This window comes from Macrobrachium rosenbergii, chromosome 5 (genome assembly GCF_040412425.1).
Source record: "Macrobrachium rosenbergii isolate ZJJX-2024 chromosome 5, ASM4041242v1, whole genome shotgun sequence".
Taxonomy (NCBI): Eukaryota; Metazoa; Arthropoda; class Malacostraca; order Decapoda; family Palaemonidae; genus Macrobrachium; species Macrobrachium rosenbergii.
Genome location: NC_089745.1, coordinates 47,036,875 through 47,055,302, shown reverse-complemented (window position 1 = coordinate 47,055,302; position 18,428 = coordinate 47,036,875). Strand labels below are relative to the sequence as shown.

At 39.4% G+C, this 18,428-nt stretch overlaps 1 protein-coding gene across 2 annotated transcripts in view; it reads left to right on the top strand.

The window, feature by feature from the left end:
• Positions 1–489: 489 nt before the first annotated feature.
• Positions 490–18,428, top strand: part of LOC136838752 (trypsin II-P29-like) — a 37,950-nt gene continuing 20,011 nt past the window's right edge. Inside the window, exon 1 of one of the 2 annotated variants that reach the window (XM_067104219.1) lies at positions 490–617. The gene's annotated coding sequence lies outside the window, so the exon portion shown is untranslated. The remainder of the gene's footprint in view (positions 618–18,428) is intronic. The other variant, XM_067104220.1, reaches the window with a different exon arrangement.

The following is an 18,428-nucleotide window of genomic DNA, read 5'->3' as shown; positions in this document are numbered from 1 at the left end:
ATATCTTAATTTTCTATCTTACTTCAGTTACTATCTGATTTATGCTTGGCTCGACGTTTATTCATGTTATTCAATATCTTACTTGAAAAATTTTCGGCTTACAGAATGTCAATCCTTGTTCTTGGTTCCAAAATGTTAAGCATTTGTCAAGAAAGATCGTCCTGAGAGAGAGAGAGAGAGAGAGAGAGAGAGAGAGAGAGAGAGAGAGAGAGAGAGAGAGAGAGATTTCAACTTTCATGTCAATCCTTGTTTTTGGTTCCAATATGTTAACTACATGTCAAGCAAGATCGTCCTGAGAGAGAGAGAGAGAGAGAGAGAGAGAGAGAGAGAGAGAGAGAGAGAGAGAGAGAGAGAGAGAGAGAGAGAGAAGCATACTGAAGAAGCTTAAAACCAACAAAATGTGCGCATATTCCCCCGTCCCATCCCTCCAGTCGCTTTCTTCTTCTTCTTCTTCTTCTTCTTCTTCTTCTTCTTCTCTCGTAGATGCCCGATATATATTCTCGTACAGACAGCATAAAATTCCTTCCGTGAGCCTTTATCAGTAAGCGGTTGCGGTTTCCCACACGCGGGAGTGGTGAACTCTGTAGAGTCAGCTTCGTGAGGATTCAGCCTTTCATGTAAGTTTGTCAATTGCCAAAGTACAAGTATTATATCATTTATAGGCTCGTGAGTTACTTACTGTATAACTCCACCCACGTTTAAGTCGTGAAATGGAGTTGGGTTGGTTTAAAATTTCGACAACTTTTTGTTAAATTTAAAATTTTAAAGCACAAGATGGTTACATGAACTGATTGTTTGGGGGCCATTACTAGCATGTGAGGGCATTTGCTCTTTAAAATAAGTGCAAGCTTCTATGGTCCAGAATTTGTGAGAAACGATAATTGGTAATCAGAGAACATACGTTGACCGAGCTGGAAATCATACTGAATGCTAAATATGTGTTCAGATATGAATGTCTTTTACTGTGATCTAACAGAGTACTGTGAAGATAAAAAGGCCCATAAAAATACTATTTACAGGTTGCAACCGTATATTTCTGAAACCAACACTTCTGTATTCCTGATCACTGGTTAATGTGGACAACTGGTAAGTGACGAGAGTATTTGTGTGGCATATGCGGGTGTAGCAAAACGACGTAAATAATCGGGAAACCAATCGACTGAGGTGAACAAGAAAATGGAAAAAACCGCACTATGACATACTTCAGCCGCCCTCAATAGAAACATAATTTATTCTGTTTATCAAATATTGCAAATAGCGAACACTGTTTATGACAAGACGTGTGGGTAGATACTGCGTTGCAATGCAATATTTATGTAAGTAAAGAAAGGTTAATTATACCGCGTAAGAACTGCCTTGATGAACTCTATTGTTTTCAACATCAAAGGGCATTCTCTCATGGCGCCTCTGACATCAAGTTAGTGGTCTGTTATGAATACATGAATGCACTTCAATAAAAAAAGAAAAAAAAAACTTCATTATATGAAAACCCAAAGCAGCGACCGTCTTCGTAGGCAACGAACGCATCCACATTCATTCTTTAAATAGCGAGAAGACTTTCAGAAACATTATTTTTCGCAGAGGCAGTTTAAGTCAGACCAAGAAATCTCTACTGAACCCGAACTCCGCTGACGCTGGTGGCTGGCGGATTTGGGTCAAATCGAATACCTTTTCAAATCTCGAACCCATCTGTTACGTCACAGTATCTCTCAGAAACATACGTCATTCTACATCGTGCTTGACAACATAAATTCAAGACTGAATATCTGAGAAAGGAATGACTGGAAATTCTTAACGCTAAAACATTAATGAAATGCCAAGAAGTAGGGAATAAAATACTCTATTAGATACCGTAAATTATAACGATTGTTTTTTCTCTTCTCGTAAGCTGCATAAAAAAACTACTATTGTTACATCTCGTAGCAGGCGGTGCCAGGTGTATGGGAATCAAAGTCAGTTCTAGTTATGTGATTCCCCATATGGTTCAACGAAACACATATCTATGAAGAAAACTCGGTCACTTCAGCTGAACCATCGACCTTCGTCTGTGAATTAGTCGAGCAAAACTAATTTCCTTACAGTATAGCACCTAGGATAATAAACAGTTATTTTGTTATTCACTCATTCAATATCCATTGTTTAAACTTCACAACGCTAATCTCTCATGTGAAAGGATAATTCATCATCTTCAGTTTCACTTAACAACGCTAAATATCAATATCAAGAGATTTAAATATAATTATTTAAACAAATAATTTCTTAAAAATACGATTTTTTTTTTTAGGGATTTGGTCTCAGAAGAGGCACAACGTTTGTCTAGTAATAAAACGGTTGTTACATAACAGTGAAAGAAGACACAATATGCCAGTAACCTCAATACCTTTGTAAAGATTCAGTCGAAAACAGGAGCGTGGCATATATCTGAAATGTTTCCCGTCTACTGAATGCACATCAATTACTGGACAAAAGCCAATAATTCGTCAACGAATTTTGTTCAATAGTTCAGTGTCCTAGCTGACACTTGAATTAAACATTTAATTACACTTACACACACGCACACACACAAAATAAAACAAAGAAAGAACATGACAACATTATATTCAGGTTAGTGTCTATTCCTTTTCAATAATTATTGTTTGGGAGGGGGTAAAAAACTTAAATGAAATACCATGTGTTACTGTTTTTTTTTTTTTTTTTTACTTTTATGGACATTTTTCATTGTCGTTGTCTCCTGTTTTTACGGATTTATAGTTTTTGACACACACACAAACATATACCTTATATATATATATATATATATATATATATATATATATATATATATACAGTATATACATACATATATATATATATATACATATACATATACATATATTAAATTAATATTAAACCGCTTCCCATAACACGGGGGTGGATAAAAAAAGTTACTGCCTTATTCATGCTTTGCCTGCTGAATAACGGTCAGCCAATTAAACCTAGCTACTGTTACTGCCTTATTCATGCTTTGCCTGCTGAATAACGGTCAGCCAATTAAACCTAGCTACTGTCATGGTGGCAGTAATCTATATTATCTGGATACTGCTGCCATAAGTGACAATGGCTTGGGATACTAATGTACCGTTTCCTAAAACAGAAGAACTGTACTGGAGGACTGTGAACACCTTGAGGGTGGAGGATAGACACTTAATTAGCGGATGAACCTCTCTCTCTCTCTCTCTCTCTCTCTCGTGAGGCCAACACAAACCACAAACATCAGGTTATGCTGCTGAAGACAGCTACCTTAAAAAGCGCCCATGGTTTAGGATACAGAAATAATGTATTTCAAGACAAAAGAGCGCCTAGAGAAGGTTTTGGACCTCTTGGTTAGAGGAAATGGTCTTGAATGACAGGCAAACCTCTTTTCCTGAGGCCAATGACTACTAATTTTTCTCCCTTAACGATATTTAAAAATAGAAGAAAAATATTAACTCAATATCTTCCCGAAAAAGTGTGAAGTCAGGTAATAGCTTCCGTAGAGTGCAATGACTATACTTTGAAATGTAAGAATTCTGTTGATATCTTACTAAGTAGTCCTAAGAAGGCTTGGTCTTATAATTATTAGTATCTTCCTAAAAGATAGCATATAAACTTCTACAGACTCAATTTCACAAAAATAAAACCCAGTATCATAATATCTTCTAGAGACATTACAGACTCAATTTCACAGTAAATACCCCAAAGAGAAGGTAAGATCTATCCAAAAAGAAGGTACAGACTGTAAAAACAGTACAGCCGGATAACGGCTCAGACTCAGAAAATAAGGTAGCAGTATCTTGAAGGTATTTCTATCCCAAACAGAAGGTGAAAAAGAAGGTACAGGCTCAGTATCTATCCCAAAAGAAGGTACAGACTCAGTATCTATCCCAAACAGAAGGTGCAGGCTCTTAGTATCCCAAAAGAAGGTACAGACTTAAACAAGAAGGTATCTATTATCCAACAAGAAGGTACAGACTCAATATCTATCCAAAAAGAAGGTGCAGGCTCAGATCTATCCCAAAAGAAAGTCAAATCCCAAAAGAAAGTACAGACCCTATCCCAAAAAGAAGGTAGGCTCAGAATCCCAAAAAGAAAGTACAGACTTGTTTCCCAAATGAAAGTACAGACTCCTATCCCAAAAAGAAGGTGCAGGCTCAGTATCTATCCAAAAGAAGGTACAGACTCTGGATAACTCAGTCGTCAGGCTCAGTATCTATCCCAAAAGAAGGTACAGGCTCAGTATCTATCCAAAAAGAAGGTAAAAAATCCCAAACAGAAGGTGCAGGCTCAGTATCTATCCAAAAAGAAGGTACAGACTCAGTATCTATCCCAAAAAGAAGGTACAGACTCAGTTCTATCCAACAAGAAGGTATCAATTTTCCAAAAGAAGGTGCAGGCTCAAAAAAGAAAGTACAGACTAACAAGAAGGTGCAGGCTCAGTATCTATCCAAAAAGAAAGTACAGTCAGGATCTTCCCAAAAAGAAGGTACAGACTCAGTATCTATCCCAAACAGAAGGTGCATGCTCAGTATCTATCCCAAAAAGAAGGTACAGGCTCAGTATCTATCCAAAAAGAAGGTACAGACTCAGTATCTATCCCAAACAGAAGGTGCAGGCTCAGTATCATCCAAAAAGAAGGTACAGGCTCAGTCTATCCCAACAAGAAGGTATCAGTATCTATCCAAACAGAAGGTGCAAATCTATCCAAAAGAAGGTACAGACTCAGTATCTATCCCAACAAGAAGGTAGAGACTCAGTATCTATCCCAAACAGAAGGTGCAGGCTCAGTTTCTATCCAAAAAGAAGGTACAGGCTCAGTATCTATCCCAAACAGAAGGTGCAGGCTCAGTATCTATCCAAAAGAAGGTACAGGCTCAGTATCTATCCCAAAAAGAAGGTACTCAAAACAGAAGGTGCAGGCTCAGTATAGGCTCAGTATCTATCCCAAAAAGAAGGTACAGACTATCCTAGAAAGTATCTATCCCAAAAGAAGGTGCAGGCTCAGTATCTATCCCAAAAGAAGGTACAGGCTCAGTATCTATCCCAAAAGAAAGTACAGACTCAGTATCTATCCCAAAAAAAGAAGGTACAGACTCTGCATCTATCCCAAAAGAAGGTACAGACAGACTCCCAAACAGAAGGTGCAGGGCTAGTATCTATCCCAAAAGAAGGTACAGGCTCAGTATCTATCCCCAAAAAGAAGGTACAGACTCAGTATCTATCCCAAAACAGAAGGTGCAGGCTCAGTATCTATCCAAAAGAAGGTACAGAGTATCTCAGTATCTATCCCAAAAGAAGGTATCAGTATCTATCCCAAAACAGAAGGTACAGGCTCACTCAGAAGGTATCTATCCCAAACAGAAGGTGCAGGCTCAGTATCTATCCAAAAAGAAGGTACAGACTCAGTACAGGCTCAGTATCTATCCAAAAGAAGGTACAGACTCAATATCTATCCCAAAAAGAAGGTGCAGGCTCAGTATCTATCCCAAAAAGAAAGAATCCCAAATGAAAGTACGGACTCAGTATCTATCCCAAAAAGAAGGTCAGGCTCATCCCAAAAGAAAGGTACAGACTCAGTATCTATCCCAAAAGAAGGTGCAGGCTCAGCATCCCAAAAAGAAGGTACGGACTCAGTATCTATCCCAAAAAGAAGGTACAGGCTCAGTATCTATCCAAAAAGAAGGTACAGGCTCAGTATCTATCCCAAAAAGAAGGTACAGGCTCAGTATCTATCCCAAAAAGAAGGTACAGACTCAGTATCTATCCCAAAAAGAAGGTACAGACTCAGTATCTATCCCAAACAGAAGGTGCAGGCTCAGTATCTATCCAAAAAGAAGGTACAGACTCAGCTCAGAAGGTATCAGTATCCCAAAAAGAAGGTACAGACTCAGTATCTATCCCAACAAGAAGGTGCAGGCTCAGTATCTATCCAAAAAGAAGGTACAGTACAGAAGGTACAGGCTCAGTATCTATCCCAAAAAGAAGGTACAGACTCAGTATCTATCCCAAAAGAAGGTGCAGTGCAGAAGGTACTCAGTATCTATCCAAAAAGAAGGTGCAGGCTCAGTATCTATCCCAAAAGACTCAGTATCTATCCCAAAAAGAAGGTACAGACTCAGCTCCCAAAAAGAAGGTATCTATCTATCCAAACAGAAGGTGTATCTATCCAAAAAGAAGGTACAGGCTCAGTATCTCCCAAAAAGAAGGTACAGGCTCAGTATCTATCCAAAAAGAAGGTATCAGTATATCCAAAAAGAAGGTACAGACTCAGTAGGCTCTATCCCAAAAAAAAGAAGGTACAGACTCAGTATCTATCCCAAAACAGAAGGTACTCAGACTCCAAAAAGAAGGTATCAGTATCTATCCAAAAGAAGGTGAAAGTACTCAGTATCATCCCAAAAGAAGGTACTCAGTATCTATCCAAAAAGAAGGTACAGACTCAGTATCTATCCCAAAAGAAGGTACAGACTCAGTATCAGTATCTATCCCAAAAAGAAGAAGGTCAGTATCTATCCCAAAAAAGAAGGTACAGACTCAGTATCTATCCCAAACAGAAGGTGCAGGCTCAGTTTCTATCCAAAAAGAAGGTACAGACTCAGTATCAGGCAGACTCAGTATCTATCCCAAACAGAAGGTGCAGGCTCAGTATCTATCCCAAAAAGAAAGTACAGGCTCAGTATCAGAAGGTACTCAGTATCTATCCCAAAACAGAAGAGGCTCAGTATCTATCCAAAAAGAAGGTACAGACTCAGTATCTATCCCAAACAGAAGGTGCAGGCTCAGTATCTATCCCAAAAGAAGGTACAGACTCAGTATCCCATCCCAATCAAAAAAGAAGGTACAGACTCAGTATCTATCCCAAAAAGAAGGTACAGAGTATCTATCCAAAAGAAGGTAAGGTACAGAAGCTCAGTTACAGGCTCAGTATCTATCCAAAAGAAGAAGACTCATGCTCAGTATCAGGCTCAGTATCCCAAAAAGAAGGTATCCCAAAGGTACAGACTCAGTATCTATCCCAAAAAGAAGGTACAGGCTCAGTATCTATCCCAAACAGAAGGTGCAGGCTCAGTATCTATCCAAAAAGAAGGTACAGACTCAGTATCTATCCCAACAAGAAGGTACAGACTCAGTATCTATCCCAAACAGAAGGTGCAGGCTCAGTATCTATCCAAAAAGAAGGTACAGACTCAGTATCTATCCAAAAAGAAGGTACAGACTCAGTATCTATCCCAAAAAGAAGGTACAGACTCATCCCAAACAGAAGGTAGGCTCAGTATCCCAAAAAGAAGGTACAGACTCAGTATCTATCCCAAAAGAAGGTACAGGCTCAGTATCTATCCCAAAACAAGAAGGTACAGACTCAGTATCTATCCCAGAAGTATCTATCCCAAAAAGAAGGTGCAGGCTCAGTATCTATCCAAAAAGAAGGTACTCAGTACTCCCAAAAGTATCTATCCCAAAAAGAAGGTGCAGGCTCAGTATCTATCCCAAAAGAAGGTACAGGCTCAGTAGAAGGTCAGTATCTATCCCAAAAACAGAAGGTACAGGCTCAGATCTATCCAAAAAGAAGGTGAAGGTACAGGCTCAGTATCTATCAGGCTCAGTATCAAAAAGAAGGTAATCTATCCCTATCCCAAACAGAAGGTGCAGGCTCAGTATCTATCCAAAACAGAAGGTACAGACTCAGTATCTATCCCAAAAGAAGGTACAAGTATCTATCCCAAAAGAAGGTACAGGCTCAGTATCTATCCCAAACAGAAGGTCCAGTAAGGTCCAAAAAGAAGGTACAAGAAGAAGTACAGACTCAATATCTATCCAAAAAAAGAAGGTGCAGGCTCAGTATCTCCCAAAAGAAGGTCCCAAAAAAAGAAGGTACAGACTCAGTATCTATCCCAAAACACAAGGTACAGTATCTGCAGGTCCTAAACAGGACTCTGCATCTATCCCAAAAAGAAGGTACAGACTCAGTATCTATCCCAAAAAGAAGGTGACTCAGTATCTATCCCAAAAGAAGGTACAGACTCAGTATCTAAAAGAAGGTCATGCTCAAAAAAAAGAAGGTACAGGCTCAGTATCTATCCCAAACAGAAGGTACAGACTCAGTATCTATCCCAAAAGAAGGTACAGACTCAGACTCTGCATCTATCCCAAAGGTGCAGGCTCAGTATCTATCCAAAAAGAAGGTACAGACTCAGTATCTATCCCAAAAAGAAGGTACAGGCTCAGTATCTATCCCAAAAGAAGGTACAGGCTCAGTATCTATCCCAAACAGAAGGTCAGGCTCAAAAGAAAGCATCTATCCAAAAAAGAAGGTACAGACTCAGTATCTATCCCAAAAAAGAAGGTACAGGCTCAGTATCTAAAAAGAAGGTACCCAAAAAAACAGAAGGTGCAGGCTCAGTATCTATCCAAAAGAAGTATCTATCCCAAACAGAGTATCTTTCCCAAAAGAAGGTACAGACTCAGTATCTATCCCAAACAGAAGGTGCAGGCTCAGTATCTATCCAAAAGAAGGTACAGACTCAGTATCTATCCCAAAAAGAAGAAGGTGCAAAAAGAAGGTACTCAGTATCTATCCAAAAAGAAGAAGACTCAGTACAGACTCAGTATCTATCCCAACAAAACAGAAGGTGCAGCTCAGTATCTCAAACAGAAGGTGTGCAGGCTATCTATCCAAAAAGAAGGTACAGACTCAGTATCTATCCCAACAAGAAGGTACAGGCTCAGTATCTATCCAACAAGAAGGTACAGACTCAATATCTATCCAAAAAAGAAGGTGCAGGCTCAGTATCTATCCCAAAAAAGAAAGTACGGACTCTGCATCTATCCCAAATGAAAGTACGGACTCAGTATCTATCCCAAAGAAGGTGCAGAAGGTCAGTATCTATCCCAAAAAAGAAAGACTCAGAAAATAAGAAGGACTCTGCATCTATCCCAAATGAAAGTCACGGACTCAGTATCTATCCCAAAAAGAAGGTACAGGCTCAGTATCTATCCCAAAAAGAAATTTACAGGCTCAGTATCTATCCCAAAAGAAGGTGCAGTACAGACTCAGTATCTATCCCAAAAAGAAGTACAGACTCAGTATCTATCCCAAACAGAAGGTGCAGGCTCAGTATCTATCCAAAAAGAAGGTACAGGCTCAGTATCTATCCCAAAAAGAAGGTACAGGCTCAGTATCTATCGCAAAAAAGAAAGGTACAGGCTCAGTATCTATCCCAAAAGAAGAATTACAGGCTCAGTATCTATCCCAAAAGAAGGTACAGGCTCAGTATCTATCCCAAAAGAAGTACAAACTCAGTATCTATCCCAAAAAAGAATTACAGACTCAGTATTTATCCCAAACAGAAGGTGCAGGCTCAGTATCAATCCAAAAAGAAGGTACAGGCTCAGTATCTATCCCAAACAGAAGGTACAGACTCAGTATCTATCCCAAACAGAAGGTGCAGGCTCAGTATCTATCCAAAAAGAAGGTACAGGCTCAGTATCTATCCCAAAAAAGAAAGTACGGACTCTGCATCTATCCCAAATGAAAGTACGGACTCAGTATCTATCCCAAAAAGAAGGTGCAGGCTCAGTATCTATCCCAAAAAAGAAAGTACGGACTCTGCATCTATCCCAAATGAAAGTACGGACTCAGTATCTATCCCAAAAAGAAGGTACAGGCTCAGTATCTATCCCAAAAAGAAGGTACAGGCTCAGTATCTATCCCAAAAAGAAGGTACAGACTCAGTATCTATCCCAAAAGAAGAGACTCAACAGACTCAGTATCTATCCCAAAAAGAAGGTGCAGGCTCAGTATCTATCAAGCAGAAGGTACAGGCTACAAACAGTATCTATCCCAAACAGAAGGTACAGACTCAGTATCTATCCCAAACAGAAGGTGCAGGCTCAGTATCTATCAAAAGAAGGTCCTCAAATCTGATCCCAAAAAAGAAAGTACAGGACTCTGCATCTATCCCAAATGAAAGTGCTGGACTCAGTATCTATCCCAAACAGAAGGTACAGACTCAGTATCTATCCCAAACAGAAGGTGCAGGCTCAGTATCTATCCAAAAAGAAGGTACAGACTCAGTATCTATCCCAACAGGAAGGTACAGGCTCAGTATCTATCCAACAGAAATATCTAAAAGTACAGACTCAATATCTATCCCAAAAGAAAGGCTCAGTATCAGAAAGTACTCAGTATCTATCCCAAAAAGAAGGTACGACTCAGTATCTCCCAAAAAGAAGGTGCTCAGTATCTATCCCAAAAAGAAGTACAGACTCAGTATCTATCCCAAAAGAAGGTGCAGGCTCAGTATCCCAAAAGAGGTACAGACTCAGTATCTATCCCAAAAAGAAAGGTGCAGGCTCAGTATCTATCCCAAACAGAAGGTGCAGACTCAGTATCTATCCAAAAAGGTACAGACTCAGTATCTATCCCAAAAGAACAGACTCAGTATCTATCCCAAACAGAAGGTGCAGGTGCAGGCTCAGTATCTATCCCAAAAAATTACAGACTCAGTATCTATCCAAAAGAAGACTCAATATCAAAATCCCAATCCCCAAACAGAAGGTGCAGACTCAGTATCTATCCCAAAAAAAGTACAGACTCAGTATCTATCCCAAACAGAAGGTGCAGGCTCAGTATCTAAACAGAGAGGTATCAGTATCAAAAAAGAAGGTACAGACTCAGTATCTATCCCAAAAGAAGGTACAGACTCAGTATCTATCCCAAACAGGTGCAGGCTCAGTATCTATCCCAAAAAGAAGGTACAGACTCAGTATCTATCCCAACAGAAGAATTGCAGACTCAGTATCTATCCCAAAAAGAAGGTTACAGACTCAGTATCTATCCCAAACAGAAGGTGAGGCTCAGTATCTATCCAAAAAGAAGGTACAGACTCAGTATCTATCCCAAACAGAGAGACTCAGTATCAGACTCAGTATCTATCCCAAAGAAGACAGACTCAGTACAGACTCAGTATCTATCCCAAAAAGAGGTACAGACTCAGTATCTATCCTCAAAAAGAAGGTACAGACTCAGTATCTATCCCAAACAGAAGGTGCTAGGCTCAGTATCTATCCAAACAGAAGTCATATCTATCCCAAAAAGAAGGTACAGACTCAGTATCAAACAGAAGGTGCATCTATCCCAAAAAGAAGAGACTCAGTATCTATCCCAACAGACTCAGGCTCAGTATCTATCCCAAAAGAAGAAGACTCAATACAGACTCAGTATCTATCCCAAACAGAAGGTGCAGGCTCAGTATCTATCAAAAACAGAAGATCTATCCCAAACAAGAAAATACAGACTCAGTATCTATCCAAACAGAAGGTACAGACTCCCAAACAGAACAGTACAGACTCAGTATCTATCCAAAAAGAAGTATCAGTATCCCAAAAGAAAGTACAGGCTCAGTATCTATCCCAAACAGAGTTACAGAGCTCACTGCAAGAAGGTACAGACTCAGTATCTATCCAAAACAGAAGCAGGCTCAGTATCTATCAGACTCAGTATCTATCCCAAACAGAAGGTGCAGACTCAGTATCTATCCCAAACAATAGGAAAAGAAGGTGCAGACTCAGTATCTAGAAGAGTCAGGACTCTGTATCTATCCAAAAAGAAGGTACAGACTCAGTATCTATCCCAAAAGAAATATCCTCAAAAAGGTGCAGGCTCAGTATCTATCCCAAAAAGACTCAGTATCTATCCAAAAAGACTCCAAATAATCATGCAGGACTCAGTATCTATCCCAAAAGAAGGTACAGACTCAGTATCTATCCCAAAAAGAGTATCTATCCCAAAAGAAAGTACAGACTCAGTATCAGACTCAAAAAGAAAGGTGGGCTCCCAAAAGTATCTATCCCAAAAGAGTACAGACTCAGTATCTATCCCAAAAAGAAGTATCTATCCCAAACAGACAGGCTCAGTATCTATCCCAAAAGAAGGTACAGACAGACTCCCAGTATCTATCCCAAAAGAAGATTACAGACTCAGTATCTATCCCAAACAGAAGGTGCAGGCTCAGTATCTATCCAAAAAGAAGGTACAGACTCAGTATCTATCCCAAAAAGAAGGTGCAGGCTCAGTATCTATCCCAAAAGAAGGTACAGGCTCAGTATCTATCCCAAACAGAAGGTGCAGGCTCAGTATCTATCCAAAAAAAAGCAACTCAGTATCTATCCCAAAAGACAGGCTCAGTATCTATCCCAAAAGAAGGTACAGGCTCAGTATCTATCCCAAACAGAGGTCAGTATCAAAAGAAACTCAGTATCTATCCCAAACAGAAGTATCTATCAAACAGAAGGTGCAGGCTCAGTATCTCAGTATCTATCCCAAAAATCAAAGGTACAGACTCAGTATCTATCCCAAAAAGAAGGTACAGGCTCAGTATCTATCCCAAACAGAAGGTACAGGCTCAGTATCTATCCCAAAAGAAGGTACAGGCTCAGTATCTATCAAAAAGAAGGTACAGACTCAGTATCTATCCCAAACAGAAGGTGCATATCTATCAAAAAGAAGGTACAGGCTCAGTATCTATCCCAAAAAGAAGGTACTGTATCTATCCCAAAAGAAAGACTCAATATCTATCCCAAAAAGAAGGTGTGCAGGCTCAGTATCTATCCCAAAAGAAAGTACGGACTCTGCATCTATCCCAAATGAAAGTAGGACTCAGTATCTATCCCAAAAAGAAGGTGCAGGCTCAGTATCTAAAAGAAAGTACGGACTCCCAAAAACCCAAAGTACAGACTCAGTATCTATCCCAAAAAGAAGGTGCTCAGTATCTATCCAAAAAGAAGGTACAGGCTCAGTATCTATCCCAAAAAGAAGGTACAGACTCAGTATCTATCCCAAACAAGAAGGTACAGACTCAGTATCTATCCAAAAAGAAGGTGGCTCAGTACTATCAAAAAGAAGGTAGACTCTATCTATCCCAAAAAGGCTCAGTATCTATCCAAAAAGAAGGTACAGACTCAGTATCTATCCCAAACAGAAGGTGCAGGCTCAGTATCTATCAAAAAGAAGGTCAGACTCAGTATCTATCCCAAAAGAAGGTACAGGCTCAGTATCTATCCCAAAAAGAAGGTACAGACTCAGTATCTATCCCAAAAAGAAGGTATCAGTATCTATCCCAAAAAAAGAAAGTACGGACTATCCCAAAAAGAAGGTACAGACTCAGTATCTATCCCAAAAGAAGGTACAGACTCAGTATCTATCCCAAAAGAAGAAAGTGCAGGCTCAGCTCAGTATCTATCCCAAAAGAAGGTACAGACTCAGTATCTATCCCAAAAAGAAGGTACAGGCCTACTCCTAAAAAGAAGTACAGACTCAGTATCTATCCCAAAAGAAGGTACAGACTCAGTATCTATCCAGAGTATCTATCCCAAAAGAAGGTACTCAGTCTATCTATCCTATCCCAAAAGAAGAAGGTCTATCAGACTCTATCCCAAAAGAAGGTACAGACTCAGTATCTATCAAAAAGAAGGTACAGACTATCCCCAAACAGAAGGTGCAGGCTCAGTATCTATCCCAAAAAGAAGGTACAGGCTCAGTATCTATCCCAAACAGAAGGTACAGACTCAGTATCTATCCCAAACAGAGGTGCAGGCTCAGTATCTATCCCAAAAAGAAGGTACAGACTCCCTATCCCAAAAAGAAGGTACAGACTCAGTATCTATCCCAAAAAGAAGGTGCAGGCTCAGTATCTATCCAAAAAAAGGTATCAGTATCTATCCCAAAAAGAAGCATCTATCAGACTCAGTATCTATCCCAAAAAGAAGGTACAGGCTCAGTATCTATCCCAAAAGAAAGTACAGACTCAGTATCTATCCCAAAAAAGAAGGTGCAGGCTCAGTATCTATCCCAAAAGAAGGTACAGACTCAGTATCTATCCAAAAAGAAGGTGCAGACTCAGTATCTATCCCAAACAGAAGGTACAGACTCAGTATCTATCCCAAACAGAAGGTGCAGACTCAGTATCTATCCCAAAAGAAGGTACAGACTCAGTATCTATCCCAAACAGAAGGTGTCAGCATTCATCCAAACAAGAAGGTGCAGGCTTGAAGGTACAGACTCAGTATCTATCCAAAAGAAGGTACAGACTCAGTATCTATCCCAAACAGAAGTATCTATTATCAGACTATCTATCCCAAAAGAAGGTGCAGGCTCAGTATCTATCCAAAAAGAAGAAAGTACAGACTCAGTATCTATCCCAAAAGAAGGTGCAGGCTCAGTATCTATCCCAAAAAGAAGGTACAGACTCAGCATCATCCAAAAGAAGGTACAGACTCATCTATCCCAAAAAGAAGACTATCCCAAAAAGAAGGCAGACTCAGTATCTATCCCAAAAAGAAGGTGTATCTATCCCAAAAGAAGGTACAGGCTCAGTATCTATCCCAAAAAGAAGGTGCAGGCTCAGTATCTATCCAAAAAGAAGGTACAGACTCAGTATCTATCCAAAAAGAAGGTACAGACTCATCAGTATCTATCCCAAAAGAAGAAGGTACAAATCTATCCCAAAAGAAGGTGCAGGCTCAGTATCTATCCCAAAGAAAGTAATGGACTCAGTATCTATCCCAAAAAGAAGGTACAGACTCAGTATCTATCCCAAACAGAAGGTGCAGGCTCAGTATCTATCCAAAAAGAAGGTACAGGCTCAGTATCTATCCCAAAAGAAGGTACAGACTCAGTATCTATCCCAAACAGAAGGTGCAGGCTCAGTATCTATCCAAAAAGAAGGTACAGACTCAGTATCTATCCCAAATGTGAAGGTCTAAAAAAAGGTACAGACTCAGTATCTATCCCAAAAGAAGGTGCAGGCAGTATCTATCCAAAAGAAAGTTGCTGCAGAGACTCAGTATCTATCCAAAAAGAAGGTACAGACTCAGTATCTATCCCAAAAAGAAGGTACAGACTCAGTATCTATCCCAAAAGAAGGTACAGACTCAGTATCTATCCCAAACAGAAGGTGCAGGCTCAGTATCTATCCAAAAAGAAGGTACAGACTCAGTATCTATCCCAAAAAGAAGGTACAGGCTCAGTATCTATCCCAAACAGAAGGTACAGGCTCAGTATCTATCCAAAAAGAAGGTACAGACTCAGTATCTATCCCAAAAAGAAGGTACAGACTCAGTATCTATCAAAAAGAAGGTACAGACTCCCAAAAGAAGGTCAGGCTCAGTATCCCAAAAAGAAGGTACAGACTCAGTATCTATCCCAAAAAGAAGGTACAGGCTCAGTATCTATCCCAAAAGAAGGTGCAGACTCAGTATCTATCCCAAAAGAAGGTGCAGGCTCAGTATCATCCAAAAAGAAGGTATCTATCCCAAAAAAGAAGGTACAGGCTCAGTATCTATCCAAAAGAAGGTACAGACTCAGTATCTATCCAAAAATCAGACTCAGTATCTATCCCAAAAGAAGGTGCAGGCTCAGTATCTATCCAAAAAGAAGGTACATAGACTCAGTATCTATCCCAAAAGAAGGTGCAGGCTCAGTATCTATCCCAAAAGAAGGTACAGACTCAGTCTATCCAAACAGAAGGTACAGGCTCAGTATCTATCCAAAAAGAAGGTACAGACTCATCCCAAAAAGTATCTCATCCCAAACAGAAGGTGCAGGCTCAGTATCTATCCAAAAAGAAGGTACAGACTCAGTATCTATCCCAAAAAGAAGGTACAGGCTCAGTATCTATCCCAAAAGAAGGTACAGACTCAGTATCTATCCCAAAAAGAAGGTACAGACTCAGTATCTATCCCAAAAAGAAGGTACAGGCTCAGTATCTATCCCAAAAAGAAGGTACAGACTCAGTATCTATCCCAAACAGAAGGTACAGACTCAGTATCTATCCCAAAGAAGGTACAGGTGCAAAAAGAAGGTACAGACTCAGGCTCAGTATCTATCCCAAAAAGAAGTACAGACTCAGTATCTATCCCAAAAGAAGGTGCAGACTCAGTATCTATCCCAAAAGAAGAAGGTGCAGACTCAGTATCTATCCCAAAAAGAAGGTACAGGCTCAGTATCTATCCCAAAAAGAAGGTGCAGGCTCAGTATCTATCCAAAAGAAGGTACAGACTCAGTATCTATCCCAAAAAGAAGTGTATCTATCCAAAAAGAAGGCAGACTCAGTATCTATCCCAAAAAGAAGGTACAGGCTCAGTATCTATCCCAAACAGAAGGTGCAGGCTCAGTATCTACAGACTATCTATCCCAAAAAGAAGGTGCAGGCTCAGTATCTATCCCAAAAGAAGGTGCAGACTCAGTATCTATCCCAAAAACAGAAGGTGCAGGCTCAGTATCTATCCAAAAGAAGGTACAGACTCAGTATCTATCCCAAAAGAAGGTGCATGCTCAGTATCTATCCAAAAGAAGGTATCAGTATCCCAAAAAGAAGGTACAGACTCAGTATCTATCCCAAACAGAAGGTGCAGGCTCAGTATCTATCCAAAAAGAAGGTACAGACTCAGTATCTATCCCAAAAAGAAGGTGCATGCTCAGTATCTATCCCAAAAAGAAGGTACAGGCTCAGTATCTATCCAAAAAGAAGGTACAGACTCAGTATCTATCCCAAACAGAAGGTGCAGGCTCAGTATCTATCCAAAAAGAAGGTATCTCCCAAAAGAAGGTGCAGGCAAATCCAAAAAGAAGGTACAGACTCAGTATCTATCCCAAAAGAAGGTCAGTATCAGGCTCAGTATCTATCCAAAACAGAAGGTGCAGACTCAGACTATCCAAAAAGTATCTATCCCAAACAGAAGGTGCAGGCTCAGTATCAGAAGGTACTCAGTATCTCCCAAAGAATCTATCCCAAAAGAAGGTACAGACTCAGTATCTATCCCAAAAAGAAGGTACAGGCTCAGTATCTATCCAAAAAGAAAGTACAGACTCAAAAAAGTATCTATACAGGCTCAGTATCTATCCAAAAAGAAAGTACAGACTCAGTATCTATCCCAAAAAGAAGGTGCAGGCTCAGTATCTATCCCAAAAAGAAAGTACAGACTCTGCATCTATCCCAAATGAAGGTACAGGCTCAGTATCTATCCAAAAGGACTCAGTATCTATCCCAAATCCCAAAAAGAAAGTACGGACTCTGCATCTATCCCAAAATGAATCTATCCCAAAAAGAAGGTACAGGCTCAGTATCTATCCCAAACAGAAGGTGCAGGCTTAGTATCTATCCCAAAAAGAAAGTACGAGCTCAAATAATATCTTCCCAAAAAGGAAGTAAAGATTCAATTTGTATCTACTCCAAAAAGAAAGTATGGACTCAATTAACATCTTTTCCGTAAGAAAGTACGGTCTCCGTTAATATCTTTCCCGAAAAAAGAAAGTACGGACTCAGTATCTATCCCGAAAAGAAAGTACGGACTCGACTAATATATCCCAAAAAGAATGTACGGACTCGACTAATATCTTTCCCAACAAGAAAGTAGGGACTCAGTATCTGTCTCAAAAAGAGAGCACAGAATCAGTATCTATCCCAAAAACAAAGTACGGACTCGACTAATATCTCCCAAAAAGAATGTGCGGACTCGACTAATATCTTACCCGAAAAGAAAGTAGGGACTCAATGTCCTTCCCAGAAAGAAAGTGCTGACCCAGTCAATATCTTTCCCAAAAGAAAACACGTACTTCAGCTAATATCTCTACCAAAAGTTACAGAAGAAACTCCAGTTTCTTTTCATAACGATAAGATAAATTTACGAAAGTAAACAGTCGCTGTTTTCCTATGGATACGTACAAACACCTTTTTTTTCCTGCTTATTATTGCGCATCATACAATTCTAGATAAGATAGCAACGGTCTTCAATGAGCGAAAAAAAAAAATGCTACGCGTCAGGAGCTTATCTATGTGCAAAAGTATGCCACACGAAGAATTTTGGCCTAAATTTTCGTCAGACAGCGTGTGGGATGTCACGTTTCAGTTACAAAAATATGCCGTATGGTGTATTGCATAATTATGTTCAGTTACAGAATCATTTTCTCTCTCAACCATACATAAGTACACACACACACACATATATATATACATATATATATATATATATATATATATATATATATATATATATATATATATATATATATATATATATATATATATATATATATATATATATATATATATATATATATATACATGTGTGTATGAGTATAAATGAATCACGAAGATAGGGCACGTGATGAATGTAAAAATAAAGTCTAATGCCACGAAGGAAACTTGAAACAACGGACTAGTTGCTAGGCCTTTCGACACAACTGTCCTTTACTAGCATTAGCCTTTATTTGTGTGTGTGTGTGTGTGTGTGTGTTTGTGTGTGTGTGTGACGAAATATCTCTCTATTTGCAATTTATGTTATCACATTCAGGCTGCTTTTCAGATGTTACACACAATAATAATAATAATAATAATAATAATAATAATAATAAT